Raw genomic sequence first — 17,522 nt, 5'->3', positions numbered from 1 at the left:
AGTGTTAACCGGTTAAGGCGTAGCAAAAATTTAATTTTCTATGTAGAATTTGTCACCAGTTGGGTTCAAACCCAGGACCTCCTTGAAATCTTACATGCCTTACCACTAGGCTAGAGAGGTTGTTGTTGAATGCTTATGCAATGAATAAATATTAATCTAAATCTTGATTAAGATAGATTAATGAATTAATTGAGTGGTATGTCTCCGTTTTGGATACGGACGGATGCGTTAGAAAGATAACGTAAAGGGCTATTATTATTGTTCCATGTTATAAAATATTATGTGATTTATAAATGCCATGAGTTTTATTATGATGAAAATTAAATATTGTTATTATGTGGAAGGTGAAATAACATGATTAAAAACCTTACAAAGATGAGTGAGGAAACCTAGGAGAATAACTTGATTAATAACTTAGAAAGATAATCTAGGTTATGGAACATGTGAGATACATGTATGAGAATACGGTATTCATTCGTACGACGCTTATGTGAGGTCGTGGACGAATTGTTGCCATGATTGAGAATGAGACGCATTGTATGGAACATGCCATGTTATTATTTGTGGAATATGGTGAATGAAGTCACCTGTGATTAATGAATTTTGTTATGGTTCATGGAACCAATGATTTGTGGAATCGAATTTTGCTATGGTTCGTGGAACCGATGATTATGGAACCGATCATGTATTCAGAATGTGTGTTTTTCTGTGATGATACACATCTCTATTGGTATACTTAGATGAGTAAGCATTGGGATGTGGGACCAATGATTCGAGCCTCAATTGGGTTTGAGCCCCAACCATGGCGGACATGGGGGAAAGGTGGACACCTATGTGGGTTAGAGTCCCATACGGTGAAAGATACCATAGGTGGGTTAGAGTCCCATACGGGTGACGGTCGCTTGAACTGGGGATTAAGCCTCATAGAGAACCCGATATCCACCGCGAAAGTCGAATCATACGAGCATGCATGAACCAGGCCTGGCTTAGACGTAAGTCCGCCCGGGAATTGATGCGTCGTGATCTGAATAATGATCGTGGTTGAGTTATGAGAACTCAGGTGCATGTTGCCATACAATTGCGAGATAGTTTCCCCATCGCTCAGGTCTTCGTTCCCTTGTTGACTTGAGTTGGATATGAGTTGAATATTGATTAGAAAACCATGTAGAGCCGAGTGGACCCATAGGATAGGAGAACTCACTGAGATTATTATCTCATCCCATTATTGTTGTTATTTTTCAGGTATCCTTACAGGTTGAATCTTGAGAAACCGTTATGGATGTTTCAAGGGTTGTTGTTCATTATGATCTTCCGCTGTGGAGTGGTGTGCAATGAAGATATTGCACATAGTTCTTAGATTTTATTGTTTAGGCATTATTGTATAACATGTTCCATTGATGTTTTTAGTTTGGACATGTATATATATTGATGCCATTAGGCACTTATGTTGTGACAGTATCAAAATTTAACACTTGTATGATATTATTCTAGATATATATTATACGGGTCGTTACACAAGGGTGTCGCATCGCGCGAAAAACCGGCGGGAAAGAAAGAACAACAGAGCCGCCGCCGTGCGTTATTTATCCCAAAAGAGGGAAAGGAAACGCTCAGAGTAAACCTGGGAAAGAACATGGTCTCGCGACCAAAGAGTATGGGTTCGGGAGTCGGTTATGCGAAGGGAAGGTATTAGCACCCCTACGCATCTGTAGTACTCTACGGGATCCACGCACAAAAGGAAGGAATATTGGTTGCTAAACACTGCTCAAATACTCACACACACTGGCTGAAAGAAACGCAAGAAACTGACTGAAACTGAACTCGGCAGGATGTCGCATCCTGGGCCTACTTAGTCTATCAGGCATAGACATCAGAGTCCAAGTAGTTCGGACTGGGGAGACAACACATGCTCGCTAGGATATCGCATCCTATGCATACGTATCTTCTCGGACGAGAGAAGAATCAGAGCATTCGTAGCTCGGCTAACACGCACACAAACCAAACACAGGCAAAGGCAAACGTGGAGCCCGACTGCCAATCACTGGACTTATGTCGGCATCCGAACCTAAACACACACACACTGGAACCCAAATGCCACTCGATGGACTTACATCGGCTTCCAAGCACGCTACAACACAACAAGTTAATAGGGAGTCGGGGACTCGAGCCTATAACTGTCAAACACACACAAAAAAGACAGACAACAAATTGCTAAGGAGTCAGGCACTCGAGCCTAGCAACTGTCAAACAACACACGCAAAAAGAAAAAGGGCGCCCGGAGAGATCAGCTCAATCTCCTGCCTACATACTTCATCTGGTATGAAGATCAGGGCGATGTAGTTCCCCTACGCAGGGATAAAGGACTAGCCTAACCAGATAACAGAGGGAGACACAACTCTAGGGAGACTACGACTCGAGCCTAGATGTTATCATGCAAATTCATCCCTAAGTTAAGGTTTCTAGCTAAACGGCACAAGGGCCAACCTATCCTAAACGGACACGAGAGAAGCAAGGTCTCAATTGCAACTAGGGCAAGAGACAGGGGATATCTCAATCACAACAGGGGTGAGAGAAAAGAACTAGTGTTAGTGGTTAGTCAAACTCGACAAGACATCGCATCTCGTGCCTACGTATCTCATCTGAACATGAGAATCAGTTGCCGTAGTTCGGCCAAACAACTCTAAACATGGCTCACACAGGAAGCAAGCCACACAGACTTGACTTTGCACAAGGGCAAGTCAAGCACAACCTATCTTGCACAAGGGCAAGACTAAGCTAAACCTAAAGAGGCAAAGCAAACAGGCAAACACAATCACAGGAAGCACACACTATACACAAGCAAGTGGCTCAAACAAGGGTTAGGTTTTAGTCAAGGGGTCATATCAACCTCGACAAACAAACCTCTGGAACTGGGTGAATGTGCTCTTAACCTTGCCATTGAGGGGCTAAGGTGAAGCAGATGAAAGGATGAAGTGAGGATGAGACCTCACAGCTCTTATCCCTGGCCTGGGAGAGCTCAAGACAAGAATGTGTGGGTTCAGAAAGTGGGAACCCTTCTACACATTAAAACTGACTCAACTGTACAGTTGTACAAGATCTTGGGTTTGTATCTGCAATGCATCAACACAGTGGTGTGAGCAAAGCAGATGACACACTGAATAGTGGGGGATAGATTGCATATCCCTACCTTCCACCAATTGCCTCTTCACTTAGGAGGACTTTGACTCTATGCAAGGACAAAAGTAAACATCCACAAACATTGCCTCTTAAGGAGGACTTCAGACAGTTGCCTGGCCAAGTAACAGGCCAGGTCTTCCAGACTACATGAAGACAAAGAGACATACCTCAATGCAAATTGCTTATACAAAGCAAAGCAAAGCAAAAAGTTCACAAGGAACTAAGCAACTAAAGCACCTGAAACAGTCAAGCAGATGTTAGTATGCAACTTCAAACAAAACAAACAGAAACAGACATCAACAGTCCATTAGAGGCACATGGATGTGCAAGGCACAAGGCTTAAGGCATGTGAGCCAAGCCACCTACAAAACAAAGAGGTTAGGCAATGATATTTGAGCAAGCTCAATCAAAAGAATTGGTCTCAATGGCCATTTGATGGTCAACCTGAAATCACAAACTCAAAGGTGAGTAACAGGACCACTAGGGCAAGCCTAGGGTCAAAAGTGAATGAGAAAGTCAAGACAGCAAGGGTTAAGTATCCCAAATCATGTTCAAACCATTAGGAAACACAAACAATTGGATTCACACTCATATCAATCATCATCATCATTTCATGAACCATTTAGGTCAAAACATGGCAAACAGAAGCTCATAGAAGTCAACAGCAAGACTTGCATCAAAAGCAATCTAAACATTTTCCAAAAATCACCAAATAAATCATGATCAATCCTAACACATAGCATGGTAAGCATGTCAAATTTCATCCCATTTGGACAAGTGGAAGGCAGTCAATGAAAATCAGAAAGTCAAAGCCAATTTGAGCATGCTCAAAGAAGTCAACCAAACATGCATCAACTTAGAAAAATCATAAGTCAAGAATGGTGTATGATAAATGAATGGGACAAAAGCCATGGCAAAGATGAGGATGTCTAGTTATCTCATGTAAAATTTCATGTCCATCTAATAAAGTATGAGAATTTCACAAATGAAATGGGAACATGTGTCACACAAAGTCAACATTTGACTAGGCAGGGAAGGAAAATCTCAAACAAATGGAAAATAGTTCAATTAAATCCAAGAAAATTCACAAGTCAACTAGACATACAAGAGTAGGCTCATGCAAAATTTCAATCCATTTGGAGGTCAAGAAGCATAGCAATGAAAATCATGAAGTTGGTCATCAATGGTGTGACACAAATTGTCACACCCTAATTCAAAAAATCATAACTATCAAACCACAAATGATAAATTCACAAACTTTATACCAAAATCACCATGAGTGTGTCTAGTTTAAGCACAAAAAATTTGGGAGCCATTGGATACATTCTCATCATTTCACAATTGATTTGGCAAAGTGTACAAAATTTGGTCACATGTCACAAACCCTAAGGCCAATTAAAAACCACGCATCCAAAAATTCTGGAAAAATAATGATAAAAAAGTAGAGATCATGATGAACACAACACAAAAAATCTCATTGAATTTGGATCAAAAATGAGCAAGTTATGAATTTTGGAAGATTGATGAAATAATTGAAGAAATAAATTGGAATAAAATTGAAAGAATGGCATTTTTGTAAATAACCCTGTCACTTATCAAAACGACCGTGTTTTGGTCCAGAAAATGAAATATTTTCATTGGCTCGTGGGGGGATGGTACAGTAACAGCATACAAAACACGTTCAAAATGCAGAAAATCTGGGCTTCTAGGGTTTGTGAACAGTGCTTCATCCCTCCCAAAATCGAATTTCCCAATTTCTCCCAAAAATGTCAATTGATTACACCATTGTAAACATTAAACAACACACAACAACATCCTAACATTGGTTTTTATTGATTTGAGCTATCCATCAAGTTATATGCAAAATAAGTTTGGCTCATCTATGTTTATTTCAAAATAACTCAAACATCATTTGACCATTACTAAAACTAAGGCCAGCATTAAACTCAGCATTGAAAGACCTATTCAAAACATGTGTCAATTTTAAAAAAGGTGGAAGTGGAAAACTCACCAATTTGGAAGAGCAGTTGTGTTGCTGATGCCTTTTGGTGGTTTTGAAGTGAAATAATTGAAGTTTCAGCTATGCCTTGATGAGGGAGGAAGTTGCTTTGGCTTGTGTAGGTTGAAATGAACTCACACTCGGATTGCCATGGAAGATGTTTTGTCCTTGACAGAAAATATCATGCAACCAATTGCTATGTGATGTTGCTTTGTGGCCAGGCTGAGATGTTTTGTGTTTGACAGGGTTTGCCAATGCCAAGCAAAAATGAATTTTCAGAGAGAGGGTGGTGTGCTGCTACTGTTTATGACAGGCAGATGAGGGTGGAAATGTTGCCAAGCCAGGCTCAGGTTCATGGAAGCTTTTGACTGGTTTGGAGAAGTGCCTCAAAAAGGAAACTTGGGAGGATGTGAAGTTGGATATATTCCTCTGTTTGGTTGGTTGCTGTTGCTGTTTTTTTTGTGACAGGAGATGGTGCTATTGTGTCTTGGACAGGAAAATGCAAATGGCAAGGCAAGGTTGGGTTTGGTGTTCTTATGTTGGACAGGGAATTTGAGATGCAAAGCCAATAGCTAGGTTAGTTTTTGAGAGAAGGTGTTGGTTTGTTGTGTTTGTACAGAAAAATAGCAAAATGAAGGCAAGGAGAAATCATGATTTTTCTGCTGCAGTGGCTTGTTCTTTTGTTATTTGATGACAGGAAAATGCAAATGGCCAAGGTGACTCAAGATTTTCTGCTGCAGTGGAAAGGCCTGGTCATTTTAATGTTTTGCCAGAAAAGTTTGGAATGCCAAGAAGATAGCAAGGTGAGGTTGGAAAAGGAGTGGAAGTGTTTGGTCTGCTACTGGTCTTGGACAGGAAAAATGCAAGGTGAGGGCAAGGTTGGTCTGTGGCTGCCACTGCCTTTTGTTGACAGGAAAATGGGAATGGCCAATGTGCTGTTCTATGTGATTTTGCCAGATTTTGTTCTTTTGGTATTTTGGACCAGGTTTTGACAGAAAAATGCAAGGCAAGGTTTGGTGCTGCTTGAGTTTAGACAGATGAATCTTGGCCAAGAATGAAGTGTTTTAGAGAATGGAAAGTCTGTTGGTCTTTTGCTGCAGTGTTATGTTGGTCTTTTTGAGGTCATTGAATTGGTGAGCAAAGTTGCTGTTGATGGTTTTCTAAGTGACAGAAAAATAGTGGAATGGAAGTTGTGTTAATGCAGGGCCAAACTGTATTCAAAAATGGCAGAGAGATCTGATGCACGAGGTTTTTGTTTTGCTGTTCCTTCTGCTCTTGGCCATTAGCAGGATTTAATTCCTTTTTGAAGTTTTTGACAGCCTTAGGTTAAAAATGGTCAAGGGTCCTTTTCTACAGCATGAAGTCTTTTTGTTATGCAGCCCATAGCCTTCAAAATGACAGCAAAATCTCACCCCTAAAACCTGCTATGGTACAAGTATGGTTCCTAGAGGTATGGTTGTTTTTGGCAGAAAAATAGGAATGCCAGTAGGAGAGATTCAACATGAGTGAGTTGTATGCCATGCTGCTGCTAATGCTCTCGTCCTTGACAGCAAAATGGTGGATGAAAAATCTGCTATGGACAGTACAAATTATTGTTGAAAGTATGGTAGCATTTGTACTTTTGCCCAATTTTTAGCAACTAAGCATGGCCTTCTATTGTTGTTGGCTTAGGCTGCAAGATGAGGTCTCTAATGACAGGAAAATGAGGTTTAAACTTCTGTTTGGGAGTACAAAGGCATGGTTCAAATGTAAGCATGGAGAGCATGGGTGAAACTTGTACTTTTCTTACAATTCAAGCAACCAAGCAATGGCCCCATGTACTGCATATTTTGACTTTGCAAACACATTCTAAATGTCATTTCTGAGCTTTCCCAATTGGCCAAATGTTGAAAAAATGTTTATATCAAAAAGTCAACTCTTGGTCAAACTTGCATTTAAATGAAAAAGGTCAAAATATGCCATTTTGATTGGTGAAGTTTTGGCTCATGAAATTTATATTTTTGGAAAGAGGGGATCAAATGTGACTTGTAGGAAAAAACCCCACCAAAATTGGCCAAACGGTTTGGGAGATATGGCCCTTTGAAGTTCAAGATTTTCTGAAATCGATTCGATCATAACTTGCCAACCATACATGGGAATTAAGAGTTCTTGGACTTTTTGGAAATGGGAGAACAAGATCTTCAACTTTCATGTTGGGCAAAAATTCATTTGAGGCTTGTATCATGATGTAAGTTTGAGGATCAAGACTTTCCATTTATGGCAAGTTTCAGTTACAGGCCCAGTTTCCGTTTTTGGAAATTTCTGATCTGGCTTCAAATTCTTCCATGATGGTGTTTGACATGATATATGATGACTATTTGGACATGAATGAACTCTCACAAACCAATTCCAATCATCCAATCACTGATTAAATGGACAGTTGACCAACAGTTGACTTTTAGGGTTTCTGATTGATTGTGCATTGACTGATGACTCCCAAACCCTAATTCCTTGAGAACTTGACTTCAAATGATGTCCCAAGTTGTATGAACTCTTGATTAATGAGTATGATGCCCAAATTCCACAAGAATGACCACCATCCACTGCTTTGACTGACAGTTGACTTTCTTTGACTTTTGACTGTCTGTGTATGAACTGATGATCTCCAAGCCTTCAACCCTTGACATGAACACTCCAAATAGACCTCCAAGTCATGTGAACTTGTTGGACAAACCCTAAGGTCTTGGCTCAATGAAAAACACACTTGCTTGATTGGTTGACTGATCTCCTGATCAGTTTGACCTAATTCTTGATTGGCTTGCACTTGAGGCAAAGAAGGCAATGCAATGCTATGCAATGGACCATGATATGCTATGACCTAATATGAAAATGTATGCATAATGATAGGTGCAAATTTGAGGTGCTACAAAGGGGAACCATGCGACTGATCCGTTCAGAGTGTATCTTGACTGCTTAGTTGTCGAGGATACTAGAGGAGGAGCAATCACAGTTAGATCATGCTAAGGATGTCTTGCCTAGATGTCATCATATTATGGAGATTTCTCAAGCAGGCATTAACATAGGTATCTTCCCTAATGAGTATGATGTGACGCAAATCCTAGATGTCATTATTATGGAGGCAAGGAGGCGTTGGTGTATGAAAGACAACGCCAAAGGATGGGGGATTGATGGCCGAGGAGCCCGCGGAGGCAAAGGAGATGTAGTCTGACATACATAGTAGTGCATTAGTATATACTATGGATTATATTTTATTTTGACATCATGCTACTTTATCGTTGTTCTCGACTTTTTTTTATATTTATTGGTCTTTTATTTATATATGAAAATTTTGGACCATCTGGGTTTATGAACGTCATTGTCTGTATATCGATTATATGGTTTAAATCTCGTCACATAACATGGTACATAACGCTAATAAATCTTCATATGAATACACGTAAACAAAACATAACTTATGATTCATTCTGTTCTGATACGTTACGAAGATGTATCTCTGACATTATTCCATAGATGAATCTCCGAAATATTTTAACATTCAATCAGGATTTGGTACGTCCGGAGATGCATCTTAGAAATCTGGAGGCATTTTAAAAAAATTGTGTGGTGGCTGAGAAACATATAAGGTGCATTAAGAAATCTCTTATTGTTTATAGGTGTTGGATAAAGTCCAAGCTTAGACAACATCCAGGACAAGTTCTTATGGAGCAATTAATCCGCCGCCTCTACAATTAAACCTGACATCCCCACATATTTTCATAATTTCAAAATTGTTCGTGGATAATTTTAAGTAAAAAATACGAATGAAATTTCTGTTAGTTCATTCCAAAATTTCGATAATACACCAAATTTCCGGTATAAATTTTTTATTTATTTTTTTGAAAAAAATTAACATACAGGTTTTTTCAAAAAAATCTGGTATTGCCTTATTTTTCCGTTTTTTTTTTAAATTCTGGTAGTTCATATTCAATAAACAATTTTTTTAACACTACCAAATTTTTTTATAATTGTTGTAGTTTACCATAAATTTCGAAATTTTTGATTGTTTAAAAAAAATCCAAATTTTGAAATTTTTTAAAAATTCTGGCATTTCTTCAAAAAAAAATTCATTTTTTATCGGAAAATTTCAGTATTTTTCAAAATTTCTGATAAGTGCAATAGAAAATCCTAAAAAATAAATTGGCAAAATTACCCCAGATGTCATTTAAGTTAATTTTCTATAACATGTTGGTCCTTTAAGTTTTTTTTGTAACAACTTGGTCCTTTAAGTTACCAAACATGTGCATCGTTAACCTTTTTTAACAGAGTGAATGTGCTAATTATGGATGCAATTATTTTGAGTGATATGAAAATGACGAAGTGAAACAAGAAATACAATAGTCACACGTTTCTAAATGTTCAAAATGTGAGAAAAAAAATGTAGAAATCACCCTAAAGGACCAAGTTGTTACAAAAAAACTTAAAGGACCAACATGTTACAAAAAAATAACTTAAAGGACCTTTGATTTAATTTTTCCAAAAAACATTATAAGGGCATAAAGGTAATAACACGACTATGTGTGGGGATGTCAAATTTAATTAAGGGGGTGTTAAACTGGGTTCTTCTGGCTAAGATGAAAATCAACTCGATGTTTGCACATGGTGAAATGTGTAACAAATGATAAATATGGATTGATAGTGATGGCACATCGACCAGATGGTCTCGGCTGCCATCTTGAGATGTTAGTTTGGGAAACCTTAAGGAGATACTTTGAGAAACAAGTTGAAAGAGTCTCAGGAGTAGACCTAAGAGGGTATTCGACACCATGTCGAAAGAAGGCTCACTAATAGACTTTGAATACTTAAAAATTTGAGGAAACCAAAGATGAAGAGGGTTTTATGCACTCAGTAATTATCTTTATCGAGGGAGCAGTTGCTAGCCTCTAAACAATTAGAGAACGGGGGATAATGACTTAAGCGGTTTTTAAAGCGATAACAACGTGCCACAACATGGGGTGAAGAGTTGCATGCATTCAAGTGATATGTCAATGCCTGTAGTGTTAGAACTGTCAAAGATATTTATTCCTAGGTTGTATTTATAGCAGACTCATGTGTTGTAGCAAAAGGTTCACAAGTTTCACATAAAATTCTCTATAAAACTGGAGTACCCAAGCTAGAGAGAGAAACAGTTTGTGAGGAATTATGTGAGTATGCGTCCATCTTTATTTGTGTACTTTTATGTTTCCTTAATTGAAACAACTTTACTTTTCTTGTCATTTACTGCATTCTCTTTTAATTTTGTTTATTTCAAGTTCCTTTTACTTAAATTCAAACGTCATTTGCTTTGAAGTCTATTCATGCACTGTCTGCAATCAGACAATTTTGGTTACGTTTTACACGTACGTCACATTCATATTTTTTACACAAACCGATCCCGAGATTTTTCGAGTTAATCTCAAAGACTTTTAAACTCGTGATTGTTCGCTAAAATCACATGCAAACAAATTGGCACGTCCAGTGGGACACACAGAGGTTGTCGAAAGGAACCAGGCCCGGAATGGTCTTGCGGTAGTTTATGTGCTCAGAAACCAGGATGCCGACCAAGTACTTCAAAATGTCCAGCAAAATAATTTAGGAGGTCGAAACAACATAACAAACGTGGTCGAATAGATCTTGGCCCAAAATAGCCTTAATGTAAGCTTGCATAAGCTTAATTATAGATCTCGTTTGTCGGAGTACGCTCGAAAAACTGAACTCCCTAGGAGATGGAAAGTCCCCAAATTTACTAATTTCTCTGGTGAGACTAACGAGTCGACAGTCGAACATGTGGCTAAATACCAGGTTGAGGCAGGGGATATAGCCAACAATGAGAATTTGAAGATGAAATATTTCCCAAATTCTCTAACAAAAAAAACGCGTTTACATGGTTTACAACACTTCCCCTAATTCCATACATACTTGGAATCGATTAGAGAGAGTGTTCCATGAGCAGTTCTATATGGGCCAGTCAAAAATTAGCCTTAAAGAATTGACCATCGTTAGCCGTAAAATTCTCGAGTCGATAGATGATTATCTAAATAGGTTTAGACTTTTTAAAGCAAGATGCTTTATACAAGTCCCTGAACACGAGTTAGTCGAAATGATTGATGGTGGCCTATATTATTCTATCAGGAAAAAACTAGATACTCAATACCTTAGGGATATGGCCTAACTAGAAGATAGGGTGCGTCAGGTCGAGCACATGAAGACTGAAAAATCTAGATCAAGTAAATATCATAAAAAAGAAAAAGTTGCTTATGTCGAGATAGATGAAATAGATAGTTTATCTGACACAGATAGTGATTATTTTGAAGAGAACGGTGTCAATGTGGCACAATTAAAGTCTGGACCTCCATATACATGTAAATTATTAAAGCCTTTGAATGGGAAAAATCCCACAGAATCGAAAAACTAAAAATTCATCACAAAGACTTATACATTCGATGTAACTAAGTGTGACGAAATTTTCAATTTGTTGGTTTTTGATGGCCAGATAGTAATTCTTAAGGGATTAAAGACTTCGTCGTTAGAACAAAGAAAGAAAAAAGGTTTTTATAAGTTTCATAATTTCCTTGGACATAAAACCTCACAATGTATATTTTTCAGGGATTTGGTTCAAAATGAACTGAAGGATGGAAGGCTCAAATTCCTCACAAGTCGAAAGTTCGACCTAATGGGGAGCCTGACCCTAAGGTGGAATAAGTTTCATTCGTCGAACTTGTCGACGTGTTTATGGTGAATATTGTAACACCCTAAATCCCACATACAATTTATACGCATAATCATAATAAAATTACGACCACATAGGGTGTCACGCATATCATAAACATATCTTGCTTCGTAACACGAGTTACAAAATATCACATAACACCTATCATCGCATGCCCACCTTCACTTAGGGTATCACCGCAGTGGAATCAACATTAAATCAATTAAAACAAATAATAATTGCAACCCAGGATGTTAAATCTCATAACTTCAAACTTCATAACAGAATAACAAGATTCATAATATTCAACTCATCACCATGTTGAAATCTCATTAGACACAAATAACAGTTCAACCAAACAAAAGAAACTACAACAAATGTCCTAAACCCGATGTTACATTGACCAGAGCAAGACCCTACTAAAGGAACAACACTATATGAAGACACTCCAAGAGCTACATTCCATTTACTGCAACAAAACTACTCTCGAGTATCTGCACGATGTCCATGTAAAGGCAACATTCAAACAGAAGGGGTGAGAAACAACAAACCAATAAAAATGGTGTAAGGAATGTTATGGTAGAGAACATACATCATGTACACATTCTTTACACAGGTATCAACGATATAATCTCACCCCTAATTCATAACTACAATCACATATTCACATCTCAATATAACATCATGAAAAATCAACAACATGTACGGTCATATATGCAAATGTACTCCATAACTGACTCATTATGCATACGGTACCATTCGAGAACACTCAGGTTCATCTCGCTCCCGATCCCCACCATAATACTAGAGCACACCAAATCGTTACCATCACAATCGGTAACACTTTATCAATTCCTACCTGTAAGCGACTACTTGCTCCTGATCCTCACCATAGGACAAGAGCACACCAAAACTGGACTAAAGCTCGTAAACCATGATGCATGACTCTCAAATAACATGCACTATCACAACAAGGTTCACCAAAAAGGATCCTCATACACACCTCACCATTTATGTATCACATCATTCACCATGCAACCATCAATTCATGTTACAATGTCAATAACATCAACAAACAACAACAACTCATCATACATGGTTCCATATCATTCACTCTTATCACTTCACCCAAAAATAATAACACATCATCATATTCAAGGTAACGATTCACTAACTAATCAAACAAGTCATCACAAACATCTCTACAGTAGACAATTGACCATTATGAGTACAACTTAGCATTATGAAGCATATAAGCATTTTAAAATAAGTTAGAAAAGGTTTCATGCTTGAAAAATAAGTTTTAAAGTGAAAAAACAGTCTATATGCCGAAACATATGATCCATAAGTCGACACATAGAAGAAAAGTCTGCCTATGTATCGACACATACGAGTTACAGGTCGACTCATGTACTTCAATTTTAAAGTCTGTAACATTCTGTTAGATGTGCTGACTGCTTGTGTCGACACATGACCTTTATACATAGACACATGACCTTCATAGGTCAACTCATACTACGAAATTTTCCCAAAAATCATTTTCTAAACTATCAAAACACTACCTCATGTGCCAAAAACTTATGCTATAAAAATCCATCAAATAAATACAATTTCTCATGGTTATAGCTTCCTAATTCATCATTTACTCCATAGCTTTCATGAATCAACATCATATTACAACACATCATCATACTCATCATCTCTAAACCATCAATAACACAATCAAGGTTAAAACCTTCAAACATCAATCAATGGCATAACATCATCAACAACGTCAAACAAAACATATGGATACATAGGGTACACGAATCTCACACAATTTCATCATACAATCAACAATTATAACACAAAAATAAGAATTGAGATTTATAACACCCAATCCTAAGGAGGTTAAGGGTTCCTTCATCTATCCCACATGTTTTACACTTAATTGGTGACCCTTTCTCCCCCTTACCTAATTTCCAGCAAAAAACTTTTCATCCTTAGAGTTCTTCTTAAACTTTAAGCCTTTGCTCTCCCTATTTGCCTCTTTTGCTCAAACTCTCCAAAATACGTATTGGCTCTCTCAAGTTCTCAAATTCCCTATTTTATTCCAAGACCTATTTCCCTCCAAATAAACTTTTCCCCTTTTACCCTCTAACTTATCCTTGCATCCCTTTCCTATCCTCCATATTTTCCTTAATTCCAACCTTGCCTTCAATTTCTCTACACATCTTGTTTCCTTATTATTTAATTAATTAATTCAAATAAAAATATTATTCTAAAATATTATTCATTCTAATAATCAATTAAAATTCTAAATAATTTCTAAATAAATATGCCAAGCTCTTACTCTCTTTATACCTCTACTTCAAGGACACGTACCCCCACAATCACACAAAAAACAATTTAAAATACCAATTATTCAAATAAGATCCTAAATAATTCAATTAAATCGATTAATTGAATTTGGGGTGTTACAGATATAACTGAAACCACAGAGGTAGTTAAGCCTGATTATCAGGAGAAATTGAAGGTTGTTTTTCCTAAAGCCGAGGAAGAACTTATTGACTTCCTGAACTTGTGCAAGATCAAAGACTCTGAGGTCATGTTTTATCCTTTATGTAGTTCCAATTTCGATAAGAAAGCGACAAAGAAGTTGGAAAATTCTAACACTGAACATGTGAATAAAGTTGGTCGTCGAGACTAGTAACAAGGATTTTTCAAGAGGGAATGGCATAAAAAAGCGCATAGGCCAAGACCTATGTGCCACATTCTGACACCCTTGTTAAAAAGTGGTTGGGACATGTGGCAAAGACAACCGCTGAGAAGGGAAAATGGAAGAAAATAGAAGTTGATGGGGGATCTTCCTACATGGATAACTCACAAATTTCAAAGAATTATTCCTATGTGTCAAAGAACTACATGGGAAAAAACTCAATGACTCACACCCAATGGAGAAGGCATCGAAGAAATAAGAAGGATGCCTCTAAAGCTGCTAGATCTAGCAAAAACAGAGGTGTTAAGGCTTTACCCGACTAACAAAAGGCAAAGAAGCATGTGAACCAAAGTCTATTTTCTCCACTACTGTCAGTGGTCGGGAGTGATCCAAAAGTATCCATCGGGTCTGATGAAGAAATGGTCCACAATGACTTCGACTCTAGGTCGGAGGGCGAGTTGGATATCATATGCAATATGATATTTGTGCTACCAATGTAATATGACATAATTACTGAGGTAACTAAGGAGAAGGATGGGTTTTTTGAAGAAATGGAAACCACAAGCCTTTGTGCTACCACGTAATGCATGATGGCTCAGTCAACAGAGACAATTCCATCTTTGAGATACCCGACATGTCGATGCATTAGCATTTAAAGCCTTTGTACCTAAGGGCTCAAACTGACGGTGTCGGAGTCAAAAAGGTTCTCATTGATTGTGGAACCTGTATAAATGTCATGCCATATTCTCTGCCCAAGAGGATTGGCAAGTTTGACACAAACTCGAAGCCCAACAACATAATTTTGTCAAACTATGAAGGGAAAACCAGCAGGCCCTTAGGGGTGGTCCAAGTGGATATGGTCGTTGGGACCACAACTCGACCTACGTTATTCATTGCAATTCCTACAAAGGCAAATTACAACCTTTTGTTGGGTCGAGAGTGGATACATGGAGTTGGGAGCGTCCCCTCCTCCATGCATAAATAAATAACGATCAGAAATTCTGACGAGATCGTTGAGCATATCGAGGTTGATCAGAGCTTCTTTCGTGCGAAAGTAGATCATGTCGACAAAAGAAACTTTGATCAACAACTAGAAACTTTTTGCCATGTAGACCAACAGGAAGTGACTTCGAATTTAAGGGAGCTGACATATATTACTCAGTGAAGCTACATCCTTTACATGGCTTCATGTGGGAGTATGAGACCATTGGTGAACATAACATACGGTCTGGATTAGATAACGAAGATGTATAGGTCGTTCTTTCTAGCTAAGATTTTGGCCTATGTGGCTGAAAACAAAGTAACAGTGGCCTTAGAGGCCGAATTTCAAGAAATGATGGCTATCGAAGCCACCAAATTTGAGAACTTTGAATCTGGCCAACATGGCCAAGAAATAACTTCAGAAAGCCGCAGGCTCGGCAGCATTTATGATGACGAGCCTTTGGGGTTTGAGAAAGACCGATTTACTTCGATCAAAAGGATGCAAGCTCAATATCCTTTGGAAGAAATTGATTTTGGGGATGGTTCGACAAAACGGCCAACTCATATAAGTGCCAAAATTCACCCAACCCTAAAAGAAGAAGTAATCAGCATGCTGAAGGAGTCCAAAGACTGCTTTGCATGGGATTACCATGAAATGCCAGGCCTTAGCCGAGAATTGGTGGAATTGAAGTTGTCGATCAAGCCCAACAAGAAGCATGTGAAACAAACTCCAAGGAGGTTTGTGTCAGAGATCATGCCGAAGATCAAAGCAGAAATCCAAAGGTTTCCATGAACCAGGTTCATAAAACCTGCAAGGTATATCAAATGGTTGGCCAACTGATCCGCTGTCGCGCGCGGATCAAAAACGAGTATTTTTGACAAAACATAGTTAGCGACAAATTGACTCGGATTATCGTTCTCACAAGGATTCTTGAATGAATTAACCAATGATAGTAACGATTAATGGGGTTTTGGTTGGTTTAGGATTCAATTAAAAAAAATAGATTAAAATAAGTGATTATTGAAATAAGCTGTAGCAACAATTTACTGATTCAGTCTTTGCCTATCATCGACTATCGGAATTCCAATCGCAGATTAACTATTCCTATTTGATTATAATATCAACTGACAAGCGTAATTGATAGTATAAGTTGTATGTTCCTATTATCCGAATTAAGCAAACGGGATTAAGTTTCATGAATTAAGCAAACATGAATTAAACGGACTCGATAACGAATTAAGCAAACGAAATCGTGACTATAGTTAGGATCACACAATCAATCGGATTAAATCAATATAGCATATGTAAATCGGATTAAGCAAACAAAATACATATATTAATATTGAAAGGAATAAAAAACCTGAATAAGAATTACTAAAATCTCAAGGTATCGGAACCCGAATACAGTAAATTGTTTGGATCGATTAGTTCTTCATGAGAATTCTTGCCAAAGCTTTCAAGTATTTCGTGAATAGTGATGATCCTAATGTTATGCGGCTGCTAGGTATATGGAAAACAAGGAATTTGGTTTACAACCCAACTGGATCGAAAACATAACCCAAGCCCAAAACTAATGACCCAAAACTTAAATAAAACTAATGCTGCAACTTCAACGAATTTTCTGACCCTGTTACAGTCTGATTCAGCTCTCGACTTCTGAACAAAAGTTGTAGATCTTTTTCTTAGCTTTCCATCGACTGGTAGCACGTCTCAATCCGACACTCCTAGCTCAAGATATGATTTTTCTCGCGAAAGCTGCTAATGCTTAAAATTAAATACGAAAATTAAATAAGTGCAAAAATAAAATAAATTATGAAAACACATTAAAACATAAAAATAATCAAAGCAAACCGAAGAAATGCTTAAGTACAAACATGGAAGAACGTGCATCAAAATGCACTGATCAAATTCCCCCACACTTGAACTTTTGCACTCCGAGCAA

The sequence above is a fragment of the Lathyrus oleraceus genome, chromosome 4 (genome assembly GCF_024323335.1).
Source record: "Lathyrus oleraceus cultivar Zhongwan6 chromosome 4, CAAS_Psat_ZW6_1.0, whole genome shotgun sequence".
In the NCBI taxonomy this organism is placed as follows: Eukaryota; Viridiplantae; Streptophyta; class Magnoliopsida; order Fabales; family Fabaceae; genus Lathyrus; species Lathyrus oleraceus.
The sequence above is the reverse complement of the archived record's forward strand: the minus strand, read 5'-3'. Positions refer to the sequence as shown.